The following is a 23,064-nucleotide window of genomic DNA, read 5'->3' as shown; positions in this document are numbered from 1 at the left end:
GATCAAGGTATTAAACTCAAATTATAGGTTTAGAATTTGCCTAAAAATAGTCTATAGATAAAGCAAGAAAGAAAGATAATCCTTGCATAACGGGACAGGAAAAAGGAGTAAACATACTGGGTTTTCTGACAAAAACGCAAGCTCAATTAGGTCTAGAAAGTAAAGAACTAAGACCAGGTCAAAATTAGATAATTGTTTTTCTTTCTTTCAAAATAATTTTTAAAGCATTCCTTGATTCTTTCTTCTCAAAATCCATGTAAACTTGACTAATCACTTTTAAATCCTTGCACCACAGAACAATCTGTTTCTATCAAGTTAGTGCAAGGCTGGAGGTGTGGGCGTTCAGCCCACACAACGCCCCCCAAGGGTGTGCTTCAATATCTACCAAATTAATTATTAATCTGAGTGGTAAGTCACTGGCTGCCTAGCAAAAATCAATGAGTGACAGCCGTTATCCAGTGGTCCAGAAGGACCCAGAGGCCATGACTGCCTTAAAACACTGACATTTATTGTCAAAAGCCGTTAAGAAGCAACAGGGAGAATCATTATATCTCCTTCACGTTACACTGGGTTTTCCAAACTGTCTTTCATTAGGACATGGCCTGTGTCCAAATACCCTCGAATTCATTGAGTTAATCCTTCCTCATTTCCCATCCTTTCTTTTATGAATCAAACAATCTGACTTCTGGAGGTGTTGAAGGTTTACGTGTCCCATCTCTTCCCTCCCAACAGACGGTTATCCTCTTATCCACATTTTTAATGAGAGAATGACAGGATTTTGAGCAGTAATCCTAGGGCCGTACGGTGGAGATAAAGCCATTTGTGGAGCCATTTTGGAGCTGATGGCATATCCGGTAGGAAGATACTGTCAAGTGTTGTTTTTTTTTTTTTTATGGGGGGTGTTGAGTGTGTGTGGTTTATAGCATGTGTGTATTTAGGACCCCCAGTCATTAATATACCTGATTCCAGCTGTTAACTTCTCAAAAACAACCCAGTATATCACTTACCTTGCATTGATTAGTCCCTAGAGCAAAAAATTAACCATGCATGCATTTCAACAACACATCTGAACACCAAGTACCAATATGCCCACAAAAAAAAGTAGGACCAACATACAAACAAATTTGCCACAGGCTTCAAATTAAAAATGTCACCTTTCTACCTTCATTCACTTTAATTAAAACTTTGAATCTATCACCAGCGTAAATTGCTCTAGAGACCTGATCAAATAATAAACGAAGTACTCTCTTTCTGGTAAACCCTTGACACTGTGCCAATTTAGCCCTGTGGAGACGCACAGACCCTGGGCTGGGAGCTTAGCCACTGAATTATTTACACATTTCCACATTTAAGTTGCAAATTATATCTTGCCACTTTAGCTAAAATGGGAAGTCATTGGAATGAATATGTTCATTTTTATAAATTACATTGAATTGACAATCTTTCTTTTGTTTTGTTGAAAATTAATGGCAGATCAGAACACAAAATGGTCAGTGTCATACTGTATTTTTTTTTTTTTTTTTTGGTATTTTCAATTTTACCCTAGGCTAAAATGCTAATTTTTCCAAAACAATTTAAGCACATTGAGCTATAAGTACTGTTTAAGGGAAAGGCCACCCAAAGTAGTTCACTCTTTGTTCTGCCAAACACAAAATATATTTTAAAGAATGTCTATAACCAAATGATGAGCACCATTGACTTCCATGGTATTTCCATGGCTTGGTTACCTATTTTCTTCAAAATATTTTATTTTGTGTTCAGTAGAAGACAGACACTCATACAGGCTTGGGACTTGATTGTGAGTAAATGATGACAGAATTCAATTTTTTGGGTGAACTATGCCTTTAAGCTCAAGGGGACCTTTCCTTTTACCAAATAACTGATGCATCTGTCTACAATGTTGACAGATGAGAAGCGCTGGGTAGCCTCATTTCAAGAAACTATTGATGTTCCCATACACCTATTCAGAGCAAATGAATGAGAGGCAGGCTTATCTCTCCTCCATTAACAAGCCAGAGGACCTTGCGTTGCCATCACCGAAGTGTCAGTTAAAAACGATGGCGCCTCCGCATTCAGATCCCCAGAGACCGAACCCAGGACAGACAAGATGGCATCATTACTGTCTCTTTTCCCTTCTCCCTCAAGGACAGGGTGAACGCATATGATATGGCAAAAGAAAACGCTCTTGAGACCGAGAAAGGCCACCATCATCTCGGCCCCCCTCTTATAAGACACCATGTCTAAACATGACCTCATCACTGCTGGGAATCCGCCAGGCCCAGCTCATAATTAGAATCATCTCTGTGGGGGCCTTCAAATAGCCCAATCGAAAGGCCTGTGCATCAGGCACAGAGAAATCGGATTTCTCCTGATCAGCGGCAAGCCGTCGCACCCACTTTAACCACTGCAATGGAAGCCTAGACACTCGCTTTCCCACTCTAGAATCGATAGCAATTTAGTTAAAAGTTTCAAAGCTGAAATCGGCCCAGCGAAAGCCAGAGTAATTGGGTTAAAGGGGGGAGGGGACTTCTTGCTTGCAGTCTTCTCGCTCGGTTCTTCAATTACATTTAATGTTTTTACGGAGCAATTAGTGTAATGTGTCTGTATGAACACAGTATGATCGGCATTGAGATGGAAAGACATGGAACCTGAGCCTTCTGTACTTCAGGATATTTTAGTTCGATAATCAAAATGAATGCTTTGAGAATAATTTCATAAAAGGCCCTTTCCAAAAAATTCAGTTGAGGTTATGGTTTTAGTAAATTAATCATTTTACTTGTTTTTTATGTCTTTTTTCGGGCTATTTTTTGTGATGGTCAAAAAATTATGAATTATTATTTTTTCTTTTTTTTTTAAATGATACTATATTCTTAAATCATGATTTTATTCTTGTAAACGGTCTAACTATATTCCCATTAAAGGCACAACTTCTACCCCTACACACATTCCCATAACATTCATATTTTTCTGAAATTGTCCCGAAATTTGAAGTTAGAAGTAAGTGCATGGGCTTAATGCCAACTAAAACATATGAAAAAAGAAGTTAAATGGGGGAGAGAAAAAAAAAACTATATTCCTGCAGCAAAAATTAAACGAACAAGTATAATACATAAAAACGATATACTGAACTATGATCTTCACATGCAAAACTCACCTTGCTCCCTGGAAGTGGCTTGGTATGACAAACTGGTCGATTTGTGCCTGTGACACAAACACCTCGTTGTCGTGGCCAACCGAGCAGGCAACGCAACTGGGACAAATCCCTCAGGAGAGGGAAACAGGAGGCCGGGCACAACATCTCAATACAATAATACCCCAGTCAAAATGTTTTGAGACCGTTTGCTCTGTCAGACAAAATTAGGCTAGCCTAATTATAGCTTCGGTACCCAAAAATCAACCTAGAGTAATGCACAACAAACAAGAAAACTGTTCACATTCACATGAAGATAGTATAAAATCTAAAGAGTCTTACTATTAAATGCCCAAAAAATGACTTTAAAATTGTGTGGAATGAACCTACTGACCCCACTAAGAGTCACGGAGGCAAACTGAACACGCTGTACTCTCTCACTCGAGCGAAAACAACGTTCCCATGAGTGCAATTGAACGGCAGTGTGTACAGCAGCACAGAGCGATTATATTGAATGTCTCTCCGATTCTGACAAGGATGCTTGTGTGTCCTGAAGGACACAAGTCTCGCAGACCCGTTAGATCGACGCAGCCCACTCGTCTGCTGGCAAACACATGCACATAACAACAGTAAAACCAAACAAACAATCTATTGATTCAAAAGATACACCACGAACTGCATTGTCCCCTCACAGGACCGGAAAGAGACCCACGCTGTGATTCAATAGCCGTACAGAAACTGTCATTGTCAGAACACCTCAATCCCAATTTAAATTCTGTTCTCATTCGCAGACGCAAAAGACACGGTTCTCTCTTGGTTCCCAATTCTGGATTTTCGGCAAACGCAGGTCAGATCAGTGGAGGTACGTTTAGTTCTTTGAAAAAAGCTCTCAGGATAAGCCACACGAACCGCAGCGTCCTGTTCAAAACGATCGGCCTCAATAAAAAGCTTTTAAACGCAGTCAGTGATCGCAGGTAAGATGTTGAACCCCCAGGAAAGCATCAACCTCTTCTCGTATTATGCAAGATCCTACAAATATAGCTGGCCAAATGACTGATCTCTGCAAAATAATCTTTTCTCCTTCCTTCCTTCCTTTCTTTCTTCTCTCCTCTGTTGTTGCTGCGCTCCGGAGGGTGACAACTCAGCAGAGCTGCGGACGCGGAAAAACATTCTGGACTGCAGCACTGGCAGCACGCTTGCACACGACGGGAGGGGGTGGGGGAGGAGGAGGAGGAGGTGTGTGTGTGTGTGTGTGGAGGGGGGTTCTCACCTCCCCATTCCTCTGCTCGTGTTTTTTTCTTTCTCTCTCATGCCTGTAGCACAGCCATTTGGGGACTTCAAGCAGAACGTAATCTACAGGTCTTTCATGTTAGATTTGGGCTCGTTTATTCCCCTGCGGCACTTTGAAGGGCAGAAATAAAAACATGCATACACACTCAGCGAGTGAGCCATAGGGGAAAAAGATGATTATGCATGGTTTGTGATTATCAAACTGTTTTCCAAAATTTTTTTATATAGGCTATGTTACGAAGAAAAAGTCTCTTTTACTCACCCAGGCTACATTTATAATCAAAAATACTGTAAAATGTTATATTGTGAAATATTATTACAACTTATATATTTAATACTGTAATTTACTCCTGCGATGGCAAAGCTACATTTTCAGCATCATTTCAGCAGTCTTCAGGTCACACACGATCCTTGTTCATGAAAAAGCGTTTGACGGATCAAAAAACTCAAGGTTCGGATCATATTACGGTTAAGTTACTGATTGGATCATTTTTCAGATCAGAAAGAAAAGCAAAAAAAATACCGTATCTGTGCCAAATACAAGACAACCCTGCTTATGAGACTCCTTTTTAAAGATGTACCTTTTAGGAAAAGGCTCTCAGAAGAACCAACCTTGTAGCCTGATGTCGTCATACTCAATTCTAGTCAGAATATGAGTCCGATACTGCTCCATTGGGCTGTAATTATGGGGCGTGTTTCAACCGAACCAGGAAAGACATGAATTGGATAGACCTACAACCAATCAGAGCAACGGAGCAACGCATAACATTAGTTGTCAAATGTCAACAGAACTCAACTGTACTGTGTTGCCAAGTATGCGGTTTTCACGAGGGTTGTTTTCCATGTCCGTGGATTGAAGCAACCTCAATTATGTGATATATAGACCCAGGAATGTGAATTTTAGCAGGCAAACATGCCAAAATAACACACATTTTACCCCCAAACGCCATTTTTTTCTGGAGACTTTGTTTTTACACTCGTGATCTCCTAAGGCCCTGTACCAAATGGCAGTCTAAACCCTCACGGTCATCCTCAGAGTCCACACTTTCACAATGTAATGTCGCTTTGACAGCCGGGAAGAAGTACACTGCGTAACCTGCATCGAGGGTGCATATTGACCCTAAAAGGTGCGCTCGCGAGCACCCTTCTGAGACCGAAAATGACAAATGGGACACCCTGCAGACCGTGGACTTAACAGACACGCAGAAGCCATTGTAAGTCCACAAGACCGAAAGTGCACATGAAGTGAGCCATTTGGGACAGGGCATAACATTACACTCTGACCTACCGTATTTCCTGGCACACTCGTTTTACGCATATTTGCTGCAACCTATTGTTGCGGTTGTATTATTGACGTAAACGTCTAGACCCTGGATATACGACAACACAGCTTTTTTCATATGTATTTCTAAGAAATTTCTTATATTCAGAGCAGTATGATAAAATGGGTGGGAGGGATAGGATTGGGTCAGTAAAAAAAGTAAGAACAAATACACAAATTAAATGCATAGTTTACTTGCAACTTTGTATTTATCTAACTCAGATACAGAAATGTAATTAGTCCTAAATGTAAAATAACATTATAGCATAAAATATATAAATTAAACATTAAAGCTGTGTTATGTTGTTAGATTAACATTAATGACATAGAGGGCAGCAGGTATTTATAGGATGCCATCACTTTAAGATGCACGGATCCAATGATACACATTTGATTTCTTTCTCAACTGTTTACGTTCACTTAAGACATAACCAACTGGGTTTATGAGAATCCTTGCCAAGACATATAAATTGTAATATATAAATTGTATGTTAACAATTTTGCGTGTGTCCATTCAAGTGGAAGGCAATATAAAGAGGAATCAATTTGTTGTTCATGGCTGTAGTTTTTTGTGGAAACGGATGCATTTTTCTTCGCTATTCTATTTTTCACTCACTATGGAAAGTTAAAAAGTACAGCATTAATTTAAAACATTTATAAATGTCAATATAAATGTCTTTACTGTCAATTACAATTTAATTTATCTATCTGAATACAAGTATTCAGATAGATTTAAAATATTTTAAAGTAGAATTTTTTTTCTTCAAATTATAAATGGTACATGTTCCAGTCCCTAAACGAGTACAAGATTTATATTAAATTAAATATAATATAATTAATTCCTGTTATAATTCTGAAATCATTCTTAATAATGAAAAAAAAAAAACCCTACTTTTATGGTCTTTAAACTTAGCATGAAAGAAATCACCTAATTGATTGTATAAATGAAAACTATTGATTAAAAATTATTCATTGATTCATTCATGTAGTAAATACATCTTTTAATATGTATTTTCATGATTTTTAATCAAAATATGTTACAACTCTGCCATGCGGGAAAACGACAGACTTCTCTCTAATGATGTACACCAGACTTCTCTAAATCACTTCTGCTCCTTTTTTACAATCGACTTCAAGCTCGCGTTCAGACCTCCTTCCATACAATCCACAACCGATGTAAAAAAAGGTTTATGAAATATACTGCAAATCAATGTACAATTCCTGTATATTCCATGCATTGGATTTTCTTTACTTAATCACAGCTGGCTTGCTGAGTATGATGACTTCTCACTGCTCCAGCATTTCATATTTTTTCACCATAGCCCATTTCCCTTTACATCATTCTCTTCCCTTCACGGCTCTTCGTTGACCTCCTTCAGTAGTGTTTCAGATGAACATCTGTGTGCCTGGATGTCTGTGGATCTAGCCGTCACTACCACAGGTTTTATTTACATTCATGCACAAGGAAAGAGACAATCTGTCTGACTATATTTGACTCATCTTTACCCCATTTCACTTTTTGGGTGAGCGCCCTCACACACGCACACTCGCACAAACACAAGGCTCATACCGCTTCTGGCCACCTATTTTTAGCCTGACGATGACTGGCAGCACAATCAGGAGGTTACAATTAGAAGGCTACACGAGACGGAGGCTGACACTCGCATTCGTATTTCATTACAATGACATGCATGAGTGGGACAACATCACAGTTAGAGTCATTTCATTTCACAGTAACTGTATCATGATGCAGTTTTGCTAGAAATTTACACTAAAATGTGTTTTACACACACACACACAAATATATAAACATGCACAAATATTGTGTTTTGGATCATTTTAATTAACTCACCTAAAAGATTAGGAACACCAATACTGTGTTGGACCCCCTTTCATCTTCAGAACTGCCTTAATTCTACGTGGCATTGATTCAACAAGGTGTTGAAAGCATTCTTTAGAAATGTTGGCCCATATTGATAGGATAGCATATTGCAGTTAATGGAGATTTATGGGATGCACATCCAGCACACGAAGCTCCCATTCCACCACATCCCAAAGATGCTCTATTGGGTTGAGATCTGGTGACTGTGGGGGTCATTTTAGTTCAGTGAACTCATTGTCTTGTTCAAGAAACCAATTTAAAATGATTCGAGCTTTGTGACATGGTGCATTATCCTGCTGGAAGTAGCCATTAGAGGATGGATACATGGTTGTCATAAAGGGATGAACATGGTCAGAAACAATGCTCAGGTAAGCAGTGGGATTTAAACAATGACCAATTGATACTAAGGGGCCTAAAGTGTGCCAAGAAAACATCCCCCACACCATTACACCACCACAAGCAGCCAGCACAGTGGTAACAAGGCATGATGGATCCATTTTCTCATTCTGTTTACACCAAATTTAACAAAAATCGAGACTCATCAGACCAGGCAACATTTTTCCAGTCTTCAACTGTCCAATTTTGGCGTGTTGTGGCTTCACAAATGCTTTGCTGCATACCTCGGTTGCAACGTGTGGTTATTTCAGTAAAACTTGCTCATCTATCAGCTTGAATCAGTCGGCCCATGCTCCTCTGACCTCTAGCATCAACAAGGTATTTTATATTGTGAAGAGAAAGTTGAGAGACGCAAGACCCAACACTCTGGATGAGCTTAAGGCCGCTATCGAAGCATCCTGGGCCTCCATAACACCTCAGCAGTGCCACAGGCTGATCGCCTCCATGCCACGCCGCATTGAAGCAGTCATTTCTGCAAAAGGATTCCCGACCAAGTATTGAGTGCATAACTGAACATAACTATTTGAAGGTTGACTTTTTTTGTATTAAAAACACTTCTCTTTTATTGGTCGGATGAAATATGCTAATTTTTTGAGATCGTAATTTTGGGTTTTCATGAGCTGTATGCCAAAATCATCAGTATTAAAACAATAAAAGACCTGAAATATTTCAGTTGGTGTGCAATGAATCTAAAAATATATGAAAGTTTAATTTTTATCATTACATTATGGAAAATAATGAACTTTATCACAATATGCTAATTTTTTGAGAAGGACCTGTATGTATGTATGTATGTATGTATGTATGTATGTATGTATGTATGTATGTATGTATGTATGTATGTATGTATATATATATATATATATATATATATATACACACACACACACACACACACACACACACACACACACACACACACACACACACACACACACACACCTAAAATAAATAAATAAATAAAATGGTCTCTTAATTTTCTCATCATCTCAATCAACATTTTGAGAAACAGCATAGAATTTTTTGCTCTGTGGTGTCAGATTTTTAAAAATCATGCCGAGGAGTGAGGATATAATGACAGACAGCAGGATTGGATATTTGTTGATATTTCTACTGATGCACGTTATACACAGTCACACCACATAATGATGGGTAGCATAGCACAGCATATGGGTATAAAAAAAAAACATATGGGCCACTAGATTTTCTATCCTGGTGGGGACTTCAACCTGAATGCACACAAACTCATGGGGGCTTGTGTCGCTGTGGGGACCTAAATTTACTTCCCCATGAGGAAACTAGCTTATAAATCATACAAAATATAAAAATGCACAACGTTTTGTGTGATGAGTAGGTTAAGGGGTATAGAGTTTGTGTAGGAGGAGAGAAGACACAGTTTGTGCAGTATAAAAAACATTACATCTATGAAGAGTCCACACAAAGGAGCGTGCTTGTGGTGTGTGTTTGTGTTGGACAAGGTGAACATCTCCAGCTAAAAACTGGTGTGTTTCCATTTGGACCCCATGATGAGAGATAAAGGATACAGAGAGATCTAGACTTGCCCTGGGTTCTCAAAACCAGGCAATTCAATTAACCGATGGTGCTCATGGATTTATGGGGCATGAGAGATTGACCCGTGATTGCAGTTTAAATTTAATGTCTGCTGAGCAGGGACAGAGACAGATCGTATTGATACTGGTTCAGCACAACAACATAAGGCTTTTCATTTCACATGAGTCAGTAATGTGTTTTCACAGTAAGGCAATGTCATGTGTAATTCCAGGAACTGTTCTTCAGGTAATCTCATCTATTCAAAGTAGCTTGAATACAAATATCTCTCTTAAACACCTTTTTAACAACACCAGTGATATGAAATAAATATTGAGGTTGTACTAAATTTTAGCACTCGTATGACTGCCCCTTAAGTTCACGATCTAAGGGTGTGTTCACACTAGCATGTTTGGTTCGATTAAAATTATTGCATGTGGTTCATTTGAATAAGTGTGAACTCTGCCATCTTAACCCTGGTGGGCAACAAAACAAGCAGAAAAGATGGGTCTCGGTCCACTTCCAAACAAACTCTGGTGCGGTTCGAATTAAATATGAACTTAACATGGACAAAAGACATGTAAACAAACCAAAAACTCCCCAAAAAGGACAGAATACTGAAGCATGCATGTTTTATATGTCGTCATAGGAGCTACGTTGTCCATTACGGTTCGATACAGGTGTCAAAAACTCCATCTCTGTGCAGCAGATCTTCATTTGTGTGTGCAACAGAGAAATTCCTGCCGAGGTTACTTTTGACCCCTTTATACATTTGATAAGGTCCTCACGAGTTCCCAGCTGGTCAAAATACCATCATATGTAGACGAGAGCATTTATCCAAAACCCCAGCATTGTATTTGACTGTTCATTACTTTCGCTGTAAAATGGCCAAAAAGTTTGGTCTTAAAAGTGTGAACGCCAAGCGAACCAGGACTAAATGTGTTATTTTCCTTTCAGAAGAATCAAGAGAACCAAATTACAAGTGTGAACACACCCAAAGTTTAAACACTTTGCTTTATACTTTCAAACTAAATCATAAATCTAAATGCGCTTGAGACTCATTTTCCTCAGCGAACAACTTGCATACAGCCTGAGACACATCAAGCCGACGATCGGCCGCCAGGCAATGTCGGGCCATTTCTGAGCACCGGCCGACTTTGTTTTTCACACTGACTTCTGTGTTTTTCACACCGTTGGCTGTCGGTGAGAGAAAGACTCTGATTGGCTGTTCAGCTTAGCGAATGAGTCAGTGCACGAGAATAACAGCAAAACAGTGAGCAAAGACGTCAAATGGTACAGGCAGAAGGCTGTTCTAATTTTACGCCATTTTAGTTTGAGTTTTCCTGGGCGAATATTTAAATATTAACATGAGCGAATTTGAATAAAGAAAGTGATCAGCAGGACTGATATTCAAAACAGTAATCATGTGCTGCTTTGTTTATGTTTTGTGTATTTGCAGCGTAAGTTTCCCTTTTAGAATGAAGAATACAGACAAATATATCTGCAGAAACAGACAGTTGTCTCATTTACATGAAGGAACAGAACATGCATGCAAGTTGACATTTGGCTGTAGTGTGTTCAAGTGCAGCTTTTTTTTCCCCGACTCACGCGAGGTGACAACACAATAGGCTTTCATCAGTGCTAGTTCTTTGGCGTTGGGTTGGTGTGTCCCTATGGGATATATATACGACATGAATACACTCCGCAGAGGCCTTCCACTTTGCGATGGGTGCTTCTTTGCCTCTACGTGGTGCATTAAAATAATTTAATGCCGCTAGCCGTGGATTATCCCGCTTATACCATGGTTAATTGTGAAGGATTCATAACTCAAGCCACGTACAAGTTTATCCTGAAAGAAAACAAGCTTCCTTCAAGCAAGACAATTCTCCAATCCACACAGTCAGGCCAATCAAGGTGTGGATTGAGGACCACCAGATCAAGACCCTGTCATGGCCATCAGAATCTCTAGACCTGAACCCACTGAAAACATTATTTCCAAAAATGTCATCTTTTTTCGTTATTTTAACCAGTTGTAATTTTCTGCAAATAAATGCTCTAAATTACAATATTTGTATTTGAAATTGGGAATGAATGCTTTCCAGAGCTGTAGATTTAAGCATTGGGATACGTATAGTATTACAAACCTATCCGAAACGAGGGACAGGCTAGACTGCAGTAGTTATCGTCACTCGCCTTCCAACAGGCACCAATTTCTGCCAAAGCTGTGCCCCGAAGAGCTCAACAGAGACGACCACCTGTCACTCAAACAACTGCAGCCCCCAACACCAAGTGCACATAGAGCCAAGCGAGACAGTGACGGGATGAGATTGGCAGCCAGCCAGTATGTGCACACTCCAAAAACATTCCCATTACCATTTCCTGCACACGCACACACAAACGCTAGAGAGAATACCAGCTCTTAAGCAGACATGAGCAGAATGTATATATGAGGGACGCGGAAATTTTAGGGTCGATGGGGTGTGAAATGTAAATGATGGAGAGACTATGAAGGCAATGAAGAGAGAGAATAAATTAGGAGAAATGTCTTTCCTCCCTGATTGGAAGCAGCAATAAACGACTTGGATACTTCCATGTGGAAATGTCTGCCATTATACACATTTACATTATGCCATAAATCACTTAGCGTAAACACTACTCATTGCGCCGCCTTGCATGGCATATATGCCTGGCTATATTATAAACCACTGATGTGATATCACAGCGCAATGAAACATTCATCCACAGGAGAACTAAAGGCCATGTTAAACTGCCTACATGTACACATGGGCTGTGCTCTAAATCACCCCCTATACCCTCATTCCCTTTTCCCTACATTACTCCACTAATATGGTCCACTTGAGGGAGTGAATGAAAACTAGTGTGTGAAGTCGGACACTGAGTGCGTCGGAAGTGCTGCCACTTTTGCATAGTTTGTGCTTGCTGTTTAATAATAATTTAAAACTTAGAAAACTAGCAGCTCCAGTAATGAAGTGATTTATAACACTTAAACAACTTAATAATCAAGTAAAAAGGATTTTTTACCTTTACGATATTAAGCTGTAGCCACATTGGACCAGCAATTTAGAAAATAGTTGGATGGATGATCCCGTTGAGCATACATGGTAGTACACTCGTTATTGCGGTATATTAGTCTAGAAATCTAGACACACCCTAGCGGCAGCAAATATAATCTGCCGTGAGTGTCGTCTAGCAACTCTCAATACACTTCTGAGCTGTAAACGCCAAACTCTGGTCAGGCCAATCACATTGTGTGTAGAGTCGGTGGGAGGGGCTTAACATAATGACAGCAGAGTTGCGCTTGTGTGCTTCTAGTAAACACAGAAACTGGCGAACGGCTGTCTTTCGAATCAGCTTTGACCGCGACTCTGGAAGACTTTGAGTTAAGCTTTTCTCAGAGAAAAGACCAAAGAACGACACTGAAGTCATTCTTAAGAAGGGAAGATGTGACGGATACGGCGGAAGTTTAATCTTTCAACGAGCTCTGCTTCACCTTTGTTGCTCTGGTTGGTTGTAGCGCTATCCAATTGTGTGCACGCCGTGCAGAGGGAGTTTGAAAGACAACCGTTTATCCGCCCATCGGATTGAGCCCTGTGAGTTTCCAGACCAAACATCTTGATGTAGGTCTGGCTTGTCCAGCTAGCGGTATATAGCAGGATTATATAAAAATACATCACTAAAAATAGATGTTCCCTCAAAATTAAGGGTAAGGGCGAGTTCAGACACTGTTATGGTGTAACAACAACATTTTACAAATAACAACTTATATCAAAATATCATTATATGTAAAAAGAGATGTTTAATTTCCAGGGTTGGAAATGTCATCCAATAAATAAATAAAACACACACACACCCCAAAACATTTTGATCTAATATGTAAAACAGTGCCAATCTGTCAAGGCATTAAGCACACTAGGCAAAAGACATTAGCTGCAGATACAGTTCTGTAGAGATTTCTTTATGTTCCTCAAACCATTCCTGAACAATGTGTCCAACGTGGTAGGGTGCTTTATACTGCTAAAAGAGGCCATTTCAACCAGGGAACACTATTGTCATGGAGGAGTTCACCTGGTCTGCCACAATGTAGGTAGCACATGTCAAATTTACGAATACATTAATGGCAGGACCCAGGATTTCTCAGCAGAACACTGCCCAGAGCATCACACTGCCTCCCATAGTGCATCCTGAATCCCGGTGCCATTACTTCCCCAGGTAAACGGTGCATGTACACAGCCATCTATGTGATGCACAAGAAAACAGGATTCGCATCAGGAGACCTTCTTCCATTGCTCCAAGGTCCACTTCCGATGCCCGCATGTCATTTTGACAGTGGACAGGGGTCACCACTTTGACTGGTTTGCCACTGCACAGCCAAATGTGATGCACTGCGTGACACATTCCTTCCATAACCATCATTAAAATTGTGACTTTTGACACAGTAGAATTTTTTTGGCTCAGACCAGACGGGATAGCCTTCGCTGCCCTTGTGCATCAATGAGCCTTGGACGGCCAACCATTGTGGATTGTTCCTTCTCTGACCACTGTTGATTTGCCTCTGCTGACCGGGAGCAACACACATGCCTTGTTGTTTCAGAGATAATCTGACCCAGTCACCTTGCCATAACAATTTGGCCCTCGTCAAAGTCACTTAGATCTTCATTCGTGCCCATTTCTCCTTCATCAAACATAGTGTTGTCAAAAGAACTTCTTACAGCACTCAAAGCGTCGTGTTTTTCATTTTCAGTACCGACTTGGTACTGAAATTTAAAAACATGACGCTTTGAGTGCTGTTGAGTGGAATCGTAGACACCTCTGATTGCCCACTGTGCTCATCAAACATATCTGTGATTGGCTACAATGATCAGCACTTCAAAAACATAATTATACATCAATGACGCTCCTCACCGCTGATAGATACCTGCTTGTGCTTTCAGAGCTCCTCTTTCAAACACTTCTGTGCGCTTTCAAATGCTTCGTGTGTTGATCATTGTTGCCAATCATAGACATACATTTTTGTTTTGTCAAAAGTCATACTTTTGACAACACTAATCAACATATTGCGAGAACTGATTATTTGCTTACCATCAAATCTACCCAGACCTTAACAACGACATTCGCTTAACCTTAGCCTGACCAAATATTACATGCATGACAGGAAACCTACAAATCGCTGGTTTGAAAATCTGTCTAGCGGCATGTCCTACCATCAATATCTTCTATTCCTCAAATCCTAATTGGGTAAAACAAGGTTAAATTGCACTTTCATTCAATTTGAGCACCATTGTATGACAAACTGCAGTGTCCCCGCCAGTTCAGCCTCCTGGGAGTCATTCAGTTCAGGCACAATAGTCCAAGCTGCCCGTCTCTCAGAGCTCTCGCTGCTCCAAATGGCCCCTGATTAAAAGGCTCTGTTAAGTGAATGGCCAAGTTATAAGAAAGCAGCTGGATGGGGACAGGGACAGGCTGTGGAAGAAGGGCTACAAAGAGAAGATGATTGAAATAGAGACTATTGAGCCATCCCATTAATCTCGCCTGACTTCCTTTTACCATATTCTGGTATTCTGGAACCTAACGACATTAAGCTATATATCCACAGAGAGGATTGGTGGGCCCTCACTTAGCTTATTTAACTCATCCATGGATTTAAAAGAAGTGCTCACTGGTTTAATGGGATGAGGAAAGGTCACCCAGTAAGGGATTGATTACGGCTGGCTAAAGAGCTCATTGACTGTGCTATAATGGACATTAAACAAAGCTTAAGCGATGAGGGCCGAAGGTTAAACTCAATAAAATTCAGCAAAACGTCCAGATGCATATTTAACTCTATATGGTTTAGAAGCTTTGTTACAAAAACAAAAAAAACATTTCCAAATGACAAAAATGATCTCAATAACAATGTTCAACTTAAAGAGAAAATGTAGCCTTTTTTTACTCACCCTCATGTTGTTCCAAACCCATATGACTACATTTTTCTGCTATTGTGAATTTTTTTAATTTATTAAATAAATACATATTTCCACATTTATTTTTGTGTTTTTTTCCCCACAGAGGAAAGAACTTGGTTTGGAAGAACAGGTTGAGTAAATAACAATTGTCATTTTTGGGTAACTGTCCATTGTGAAAAAGAAGGGCGCTTGATTGAAATAAATGTGCATTTGTAAAATACTTCAAATGTCATTTAAAATTATTAATAATAATCTAATGTTTGTATGTCTGGTGATGGTATTTAGCATATCAATAACCATTCTCTGAAGAAGTGGTTTCTCAAAAGAAGCCAGATTATCAGGTACATTTTTCTATTGATATGGAAAATTGGATACATTTAACTACATAAGTGTTTATGATGTAAATTATGATGTCAAGATGAGCGATACCCTTGTGCAATGTTTACTACAGTAACTTGGGTAAAGTTGAGTGAGTGGATCTCTGAGGTGGTGCAGTTGAATGGAGGCGGGGCTCATTTGCATATTCATTGTTCTGCATACTAAATAAAGCACAGGTGTTTTAACATTTAAATACCATTTTGGTGATCAAAGACGCGTTTTAAGGGGATACAATTATTGACTACAGCGGGACTAAGTACACAATTCAACATTTCAAATAACTTAAATCATTACGTTTTAATAACCTTGTCATAATTTAAAGTAGTACATTTCTTTTAAAGTGTTGACTAACTAATACTAATACTAAATACTAAGACTAATACTAAGACTAATACTAAAGCACACGTAAAGTAATAGATTATAATTTTGACAAGGGCATAATTAGCATCACATTTAAAGTCAATATATTCTAAATTGCTACTTTATCATTGCAAATTTATAACATACATATACGTACATACGTATATTACGACAATTGATTATATTTTTGTTTACCGTAAATTGTACATTCAGCACGAAACCGTATTTCAACAGATAATAGAAGTAATTATGAAATTACCCATACTTAAGTTGGTCAAAAAACACACTTCGGTTCAACTTATTGCATTTAATATACATCTAAGCCAGGTGTCTGAAAACATTACAGACTGCACTTTAGTATATTCTTATTTCTATAAGAAGTATCTTTTTTCTTCCTCTAAAGTTGCCTCAAAGAGCTTAATAAACCCATTAACTTTTAAATGATTAATTGCTTTTTCTGTGGATCATTGTATCCCATTGCCCTGTCTGGATTCCACAATGGGCCATTTTCCTTGTGACCAGTGAGCCATGATCGGTGGAGAGCCACTGGAAGGTTGTGCGCTTCGGGCAGAATCGTACACGAGGCAGATGTCGCATCATTAAACAGGCTGAGCAGAATGTGGTCAAGGATCGCTGCGTCCATCATTACTGTTCAGGAGAAGCCAAGAGTGAAGCATCAGTGCGCCCACGGGGCAGATACAAAATGCTGCTGACATGGCACCAGAGGTCAATACTGTTTTCCATAGCCGTCCTCACATTGTACAGTGAGAGAGCGGGAAGAAGACGCCTGGGCGCACTGCATTCCTGTGCATCAGGTAATCCAATTTAAAGATGGAGCTGAGGACGATATTGCTCAGCGCGTGATGAAAAGCAATTCCGTTCCTATAATAAACAGCTGCACAGGAAATGTAACTACTGTGCTTACGGGAATGGGCTATTACTTTGTGCTTCCTAATAAAGTGGAGGAGTAAATGCTTGAAAAAACAAAACAAAAACACAAGCTATCTACTGTATAATATCTTTAAGATTACCATTGCTGGTTTGGGAAGACAGAAAAAAAAAGGATGAAATTATAATTCACTCATGTTTGCATATTTTGTTCCATAGAAATGCACAATTGATAGCTTAAAAAAATGTAGTGTGGGCTGCAGATGAAAATATACTGATAACATCATCGAAAAAGTATATTATATAACACCAGGGGTTTACAGTAAAGTATTTTTACTTGCATTTTTTTGTTGTTGCTTGGATTGTATTACACATTTGCGCATAATTTTACTCATTCCCGCAGGTTTCGCGTCACCGCGAAACCTCTGATCTATATAAATGACTCACATAAAGCCACCTCTCAAACAGCTCGAGAGTATCAAACCAGGGTTTTTCCTGCATTGAAATTTGTTTTGCCTGCCGCCAAAACAAACGTTTGTCTTGCCAAAGCCTTATTTGATCAGTTACTGTGATTTTGAATGATGTAGAATAGATGACTGCTGCACTTGTGATAGGGTGTAGGTCTATTGAATGACATAGACGATCAGAGATCCCCTTACCCTTGCGCGTACCTCTCTGTCTTTAAAATAAGCACCATATAAGCTCTCTCATATTTAACATATTAATCCTAAATTAAAAGTTTGGAAGACCGAATCCATGTTGCACATAGCACATTTGGACATTTTTACCATGAACTACCGCTGGGTGTGAAGCTCAAAAAACGTTGACTCTTCTCTGACCAGTTCACATAAACCATATTTTCAATAAATGGGAAACAAATTCTATCCAGTTATGAAGTAATTTCTGTATTTTGACAAATCGTTTGCGATGTTCACAGATGGGATTCACACACAACACGTCTGCTAATGTCTGATTTGTGACCTAATGACTCGAATGAACCGAATAATTTTAACGACAGGTTAAAACAACTGATCTGGCCAACACTGAACTCAAAACAAATCCCTTTTTTAAATATTTTACTCAGAACACCTCTGAAATGAGAACACAAGTGTGCTTACCCAATTTAGCAAGAGTGGATAGTAAGAATTAGCATATTTCAGCTTATTTATATTGACAATGTGCAGTAACATAAAATTGTACAATTAAACAATTAAAATTGCCTATTCTACTTAATGTCATTTGCTTTTCAGTTGTTCTTTTTTATTTACTCATTTATATTCTTATATATATATTTACTGTTTTTTAAATGTATTATTGTATCTTTGTAAGGTGTCCTTGAGTGCCGAGAAAGGCGCCTTTAAATAAAATGTATTATTATTAATAAAATAAATTGCCTAAAATCATTTAGTTTAGACTAGAGTGAGGTGAAAACACAAAGTTGTTCTTAGCTAGCTGATAATTTTATTAAACTGTATATGGCAGAAAATTAAGACTATTTGTGTATATATATATATATATATATATATATATATATATATATATATATATATATATATATATACACCCTTTTCCCTTTTAATATTGATTTGATTATAACAAAACAATTATCTGTAAATAGTGTAAAAAATTAGGAACAAAAGAAACAAGCATCAAGGTACGAGATCCTACATAACACAATATCAAAAGATGAGCAAAAATTACAATTGTTTCTTTGCATTTATTTAAAATTTATTGTCAGTATTGCACTCGCAGATCACATGGGTAGGGTACTTTTAAGTTTTTACAGTGTGTGTGTGTGTGTGGATGACCATGTGTGTCAGAAGACTATTTTTGACTGAGGAAAAACCCTGCAAACTGACTTATTTTTCATGGCTTTTTGCGCTTAGGGTTAAAAACATACAAAATTGTGTCAAAATGCCTGTCTTGCTGAGTATTCGGTTAAACAGTCAGTTTTGGAAAGTAAATAGTTGAGAGAAAACACATGTTGTGTGACAGTATTGAACCGTGTACAGTATATGCTCTAACGTGACAGACAGCAGCAGGTATATTAGGCTGCTGTCACTTTAAATCAAAGAACAAAAGACAAGATAAATCACGCTTTGCTCTCGACTGAAAAACTTTTGTAGCTTTAATTGTAAGCATTAATCTGTATTAATTTTTTTACAATGAAAGCTATAGTGTGTTATTTTACATTTTACTATTTTAATTCTTTAGTATTTCTTACTTGAATACTACTGTATTCCCACTTGAAAAACTTAAAGCAGTGTTTATTTCATGTGTCTCTTTATTCTGTTGTATTTGTGCTATAGTTTGCAATTTGTTTATTATTTGACTGAATGTTTACTTGTCTTTTTATTTAGTAAATGTAGTTAAATGATTCAAATACAGCTTCCATGTAACAAAATTACCTAAATGATCAAAACATAATGAGATAAATTATCTGTATGGTGGTATATATATGGTTCTCCCTGCGGTATCGAAAATGGTATCGAATATCAGTATTTTTCAAGGTATATTATTTTAGTTGGAAATTCCAGTATCAATACAACACTAGTTCACGGAAACGAGATAAGACAATATTTAACACTATTTATAATGAATATATTAAATGATAACATATATACAAGTAGAAATGTTTTTATTTTACTCGACTGAAAGTCACAAAATGCAATGCAGGCATATTTTGAAATGTTTAACTAATCTAAAAGGTTAAAAATGTGACAGTGATGAGCACTGAGTTTTATTTTTAAAAAAATCATGAAATTCAACTTTTTTGTTTCTATTCTTCAACTCTCGGCGACCGGTAAAAAATAAAACGCAGAACGTTCAGTGTTTGAGCGTGAAATAGACGTTCAGGGACTCGTTACGCTCATGGCGTTCTAAAAACTTTGAAACCTAACTGCATTGAAAACAATTTAACAAAAAAAGCTTTTAAAATGACCTAAAACACATATAATTACAATCAGACAATAATAATTGGTTCAAATAAAGTATTCAAAGCAAGTAATCATTTATCGCATGGAGAGTAATTTACTTAGCCTGACAAGCCAGACCCACATCAAGATGTTTGGTCTGGAAACTCACCATAGACAGGGCTCAATCCGAGGGGCGGGATAAACGGTTGTCTTTCAAACTCCCTCTGCACGCGATAGGATAGCGCTACACCAACCAGAGCAACGAAGGTGAAACAGAGCTTGTTGATAGATTAAACATTCCCCGTATCCGGCCGGCAAAACTCCGAACACATCTTCCCTTTTTAAGAATGACTTCAGTGCGGTTCTTTGTTCGTTTCTCAGAGAAAAGCTTAACTCCAAGTCTTCCAGAGTCGCGGTCAAAGCTGATTCGAAAGACCGCCGTTCGCCGGTTTCTGTGTTTCCTACAAGCACGCAAACGCAACTTGGCCATCGTCATTATGGCCCCGCCCACTGACTCTATACACGATGTGATTGGCCCGGCAAGAGTGAGGGGAATACAGCTCAGAAGGGTATTGAGAGTTGCTAGACAACACTCGCGGGCAGATGAGATTTGCTGCCGCTAGGGTGCGTCTAGATTTCTAGGCTATGATTTACTGAGAACAGGGCCACTCTGAGACAGAAGAAATATCGTAACCTGCAAGCATGTAAATAATTTAAGCATCACTCTTTACTATTAAACCCGCAGCACATTTATATTTATTTATACCATGGTCTGTCTGAATACTTGATTCTGATTGGCTGGAAGGTGTGTAATAAAACCATTTAATTCACAGGTAGTTCCAAGTCATTTGAATCACTGTTCTATATTAATGCGCTTTTTTCACTGTACGCACACACATACCTCTTTAAAGGGATAGATCTCTTTGAAATTAAATTTTGATATGTTTTAGCTTACCTCATGGGCATCTGAGATGTAGGAGTATTTGTTTCCCCAGTAGTTTCAATTTTGATCATTTTAGGTCAAACCGTTCTTGTCTGTGCCTCACATAATGCAGTCTATGGTCACCACCTCAAAGAGCATACACAGAGAAGTCCAAATTAAACAATCCCCCATCGTAAGTACACACTGATGGCCTAAGACACTAAACGAGCGGTTTGTGTGAGAAAACGAACAGTATTTATATCGTTTTTACCGCTTGTACACCACAGGAAACACGCACGCGCGCCCTCGGATCAGTCGGACGTAGTGGTGTACAAGAGGTAAAAACGATATAAATGCTGTTCGTTTTCTCACATAAACTGCTCGTTTCGTGTCTTAGGCCATCAATGTGTACTTGCAATGGGGGATTGTTTAATTTGGACTTCTCTGTGTATGCTCTTTGAGGTGGTGACCATAGACCTGCATTATGTGAGTAGGAGTTATTATTATATCTCAATAACTTTTATTTGGAAGGAGATATCAAGAAAATTATTTTCCCCCTGTTTAGTGCCAATTTATAGCATCAACAGAAACTTCCAAAAAGCTTGGAGACCAAAATCATAAAAAAAAAATATAGATTTTTAAATAAATGAATTAAAAATAAATCGAAATATTTATTTTTTTATATATGTTTATCATACGATTGTAAATAGATACAATAGAATATATGCAATAGTCCACCACTGTGTTAAAATGTATAGTTTTTTCTGTAAAATGAGACCATTTTTATCAATTTACTCCAATGTATGTGGGTAGGGCGCTCTTAAATTCAGATATTCCTAATTCTCAAAAAAATGCAAAATGTGCTGCAGACCTGAAAATACTGTTTGGTTTCTTGCACAAACCGATCGTTTCGTGTCTCAAGACATCAATGTGTTGTCACAAGACGCAGGGTTTAATATGGATTTGTCTGTGTATTTTTAAAAAAAATTATTCTCATACATTTTGTTACCATTCAAATGCATTATACAAAAGACTATATGTGTTCTACTGAAGAAACAAAATCACCTACATCTTGGATGCCCTGGGGGTAAGCAGATAAACATCACATTTTCATTTTTGGGTGAACTATACCTTTAATACTTTTATTTGAGTATTTGATTTGATTAGACTCTCTGTACTTTTACTCAAGTACTTAATTTGTGTACTAACCACTGGGTAAACCTTATTGACATACTTAAGAGCTGCAAGGTCCAAAATATTTTTTACATAGCTTAATGTGACCGCAACCAAAAGAAACCACTGAATAATCCATTCTAATAGCTTTTTCTTCTTCACAATTTCAGTTGTGACTATGTAATATGACTAATGGATATAATAATCCAGAGACTGTGTGCACTTCGGTGGTGCTGAGGTGTTTTATATTGTAGCATTCCAGCTCATCCGATATGACAAGTGACAGTGTGGAGAAAATATCCACTGAATCAGCAGTAAGAAAGAATTACTATTAGTTTGCTCATTACCATGCATTCTTTAAAAAAATCCAAAACAGCTAACTGTGCATTCTTTCTGCTCTTTTCATTAATAATTGCTGTACTGATTTTGTTCTGAAAAAGAAACAAATCATAATTGCGTTATTTACACCCATATATTTAATTATAACATGGCAAATAATCCCATAAAATTAAAAGAATAAATGCATATAATTTATGCCATTTATCATGATCTAACTCCCCCAACCCCCACCCCCCAAAATAAATGCAATTCCATCATAGTAAAGAGTTGTCATATGTTATTTTTAATATTATTCATATTTTCTCAATGTTCAGTAAAAATATTTTAAGACAGATAGAGATGACCAATGTTATTGCAGTTATGCTGTAGTTATTTCAGAGAAGTAAAAATATTATGTAGGATATTTTTTCATTTTCGATTTTCTCTGCATCCCACATACTGTATATAAAAACTGCCAAAGGATATGCAATAGGGCAGCACATAAAGCATTATTTATTGTCTCTCCAAAGCAATCTTAACCTATATTTACTTGATAGCACTGAGCCCATTAATGCTCATT

At 38.1% G+C, this 23,064-nt stretch overlaps 1 protein-coding gene across 1 annotated transcript in view; it reads right to left on the bottom strand.

Moving 5' to 3' along the window:
* Positions 1 to 23,064, bottom strand: part of siah2l (seven in absentia homolog 2 (Drosophila)-like) — a 45,563-nt gene that overhangs the window by 3,300 nt on the left and 19,199 nt on the right. The gene's annotated exons all lie outside the window — the stretch shown is intronic.

This window comes from Pseudorasbora parva, chromosome 18 (assembly GCF_024679245.1).
Source record: "Pseudorasbora parva isolate DD20220531a chromosome 18, ASM2467924v1, whole genome shotgun sequence".
NCBI classification, from domain to species: Eukaryota; Metazoa; Chordata; class Actinopteri; order Cypriniformes; family Gobionidae; genus Pseudorasbora; species Pseudorasbora parva.
This window is presented reverse-complemented; position numbering and strand designations above follow the sequence as displayed.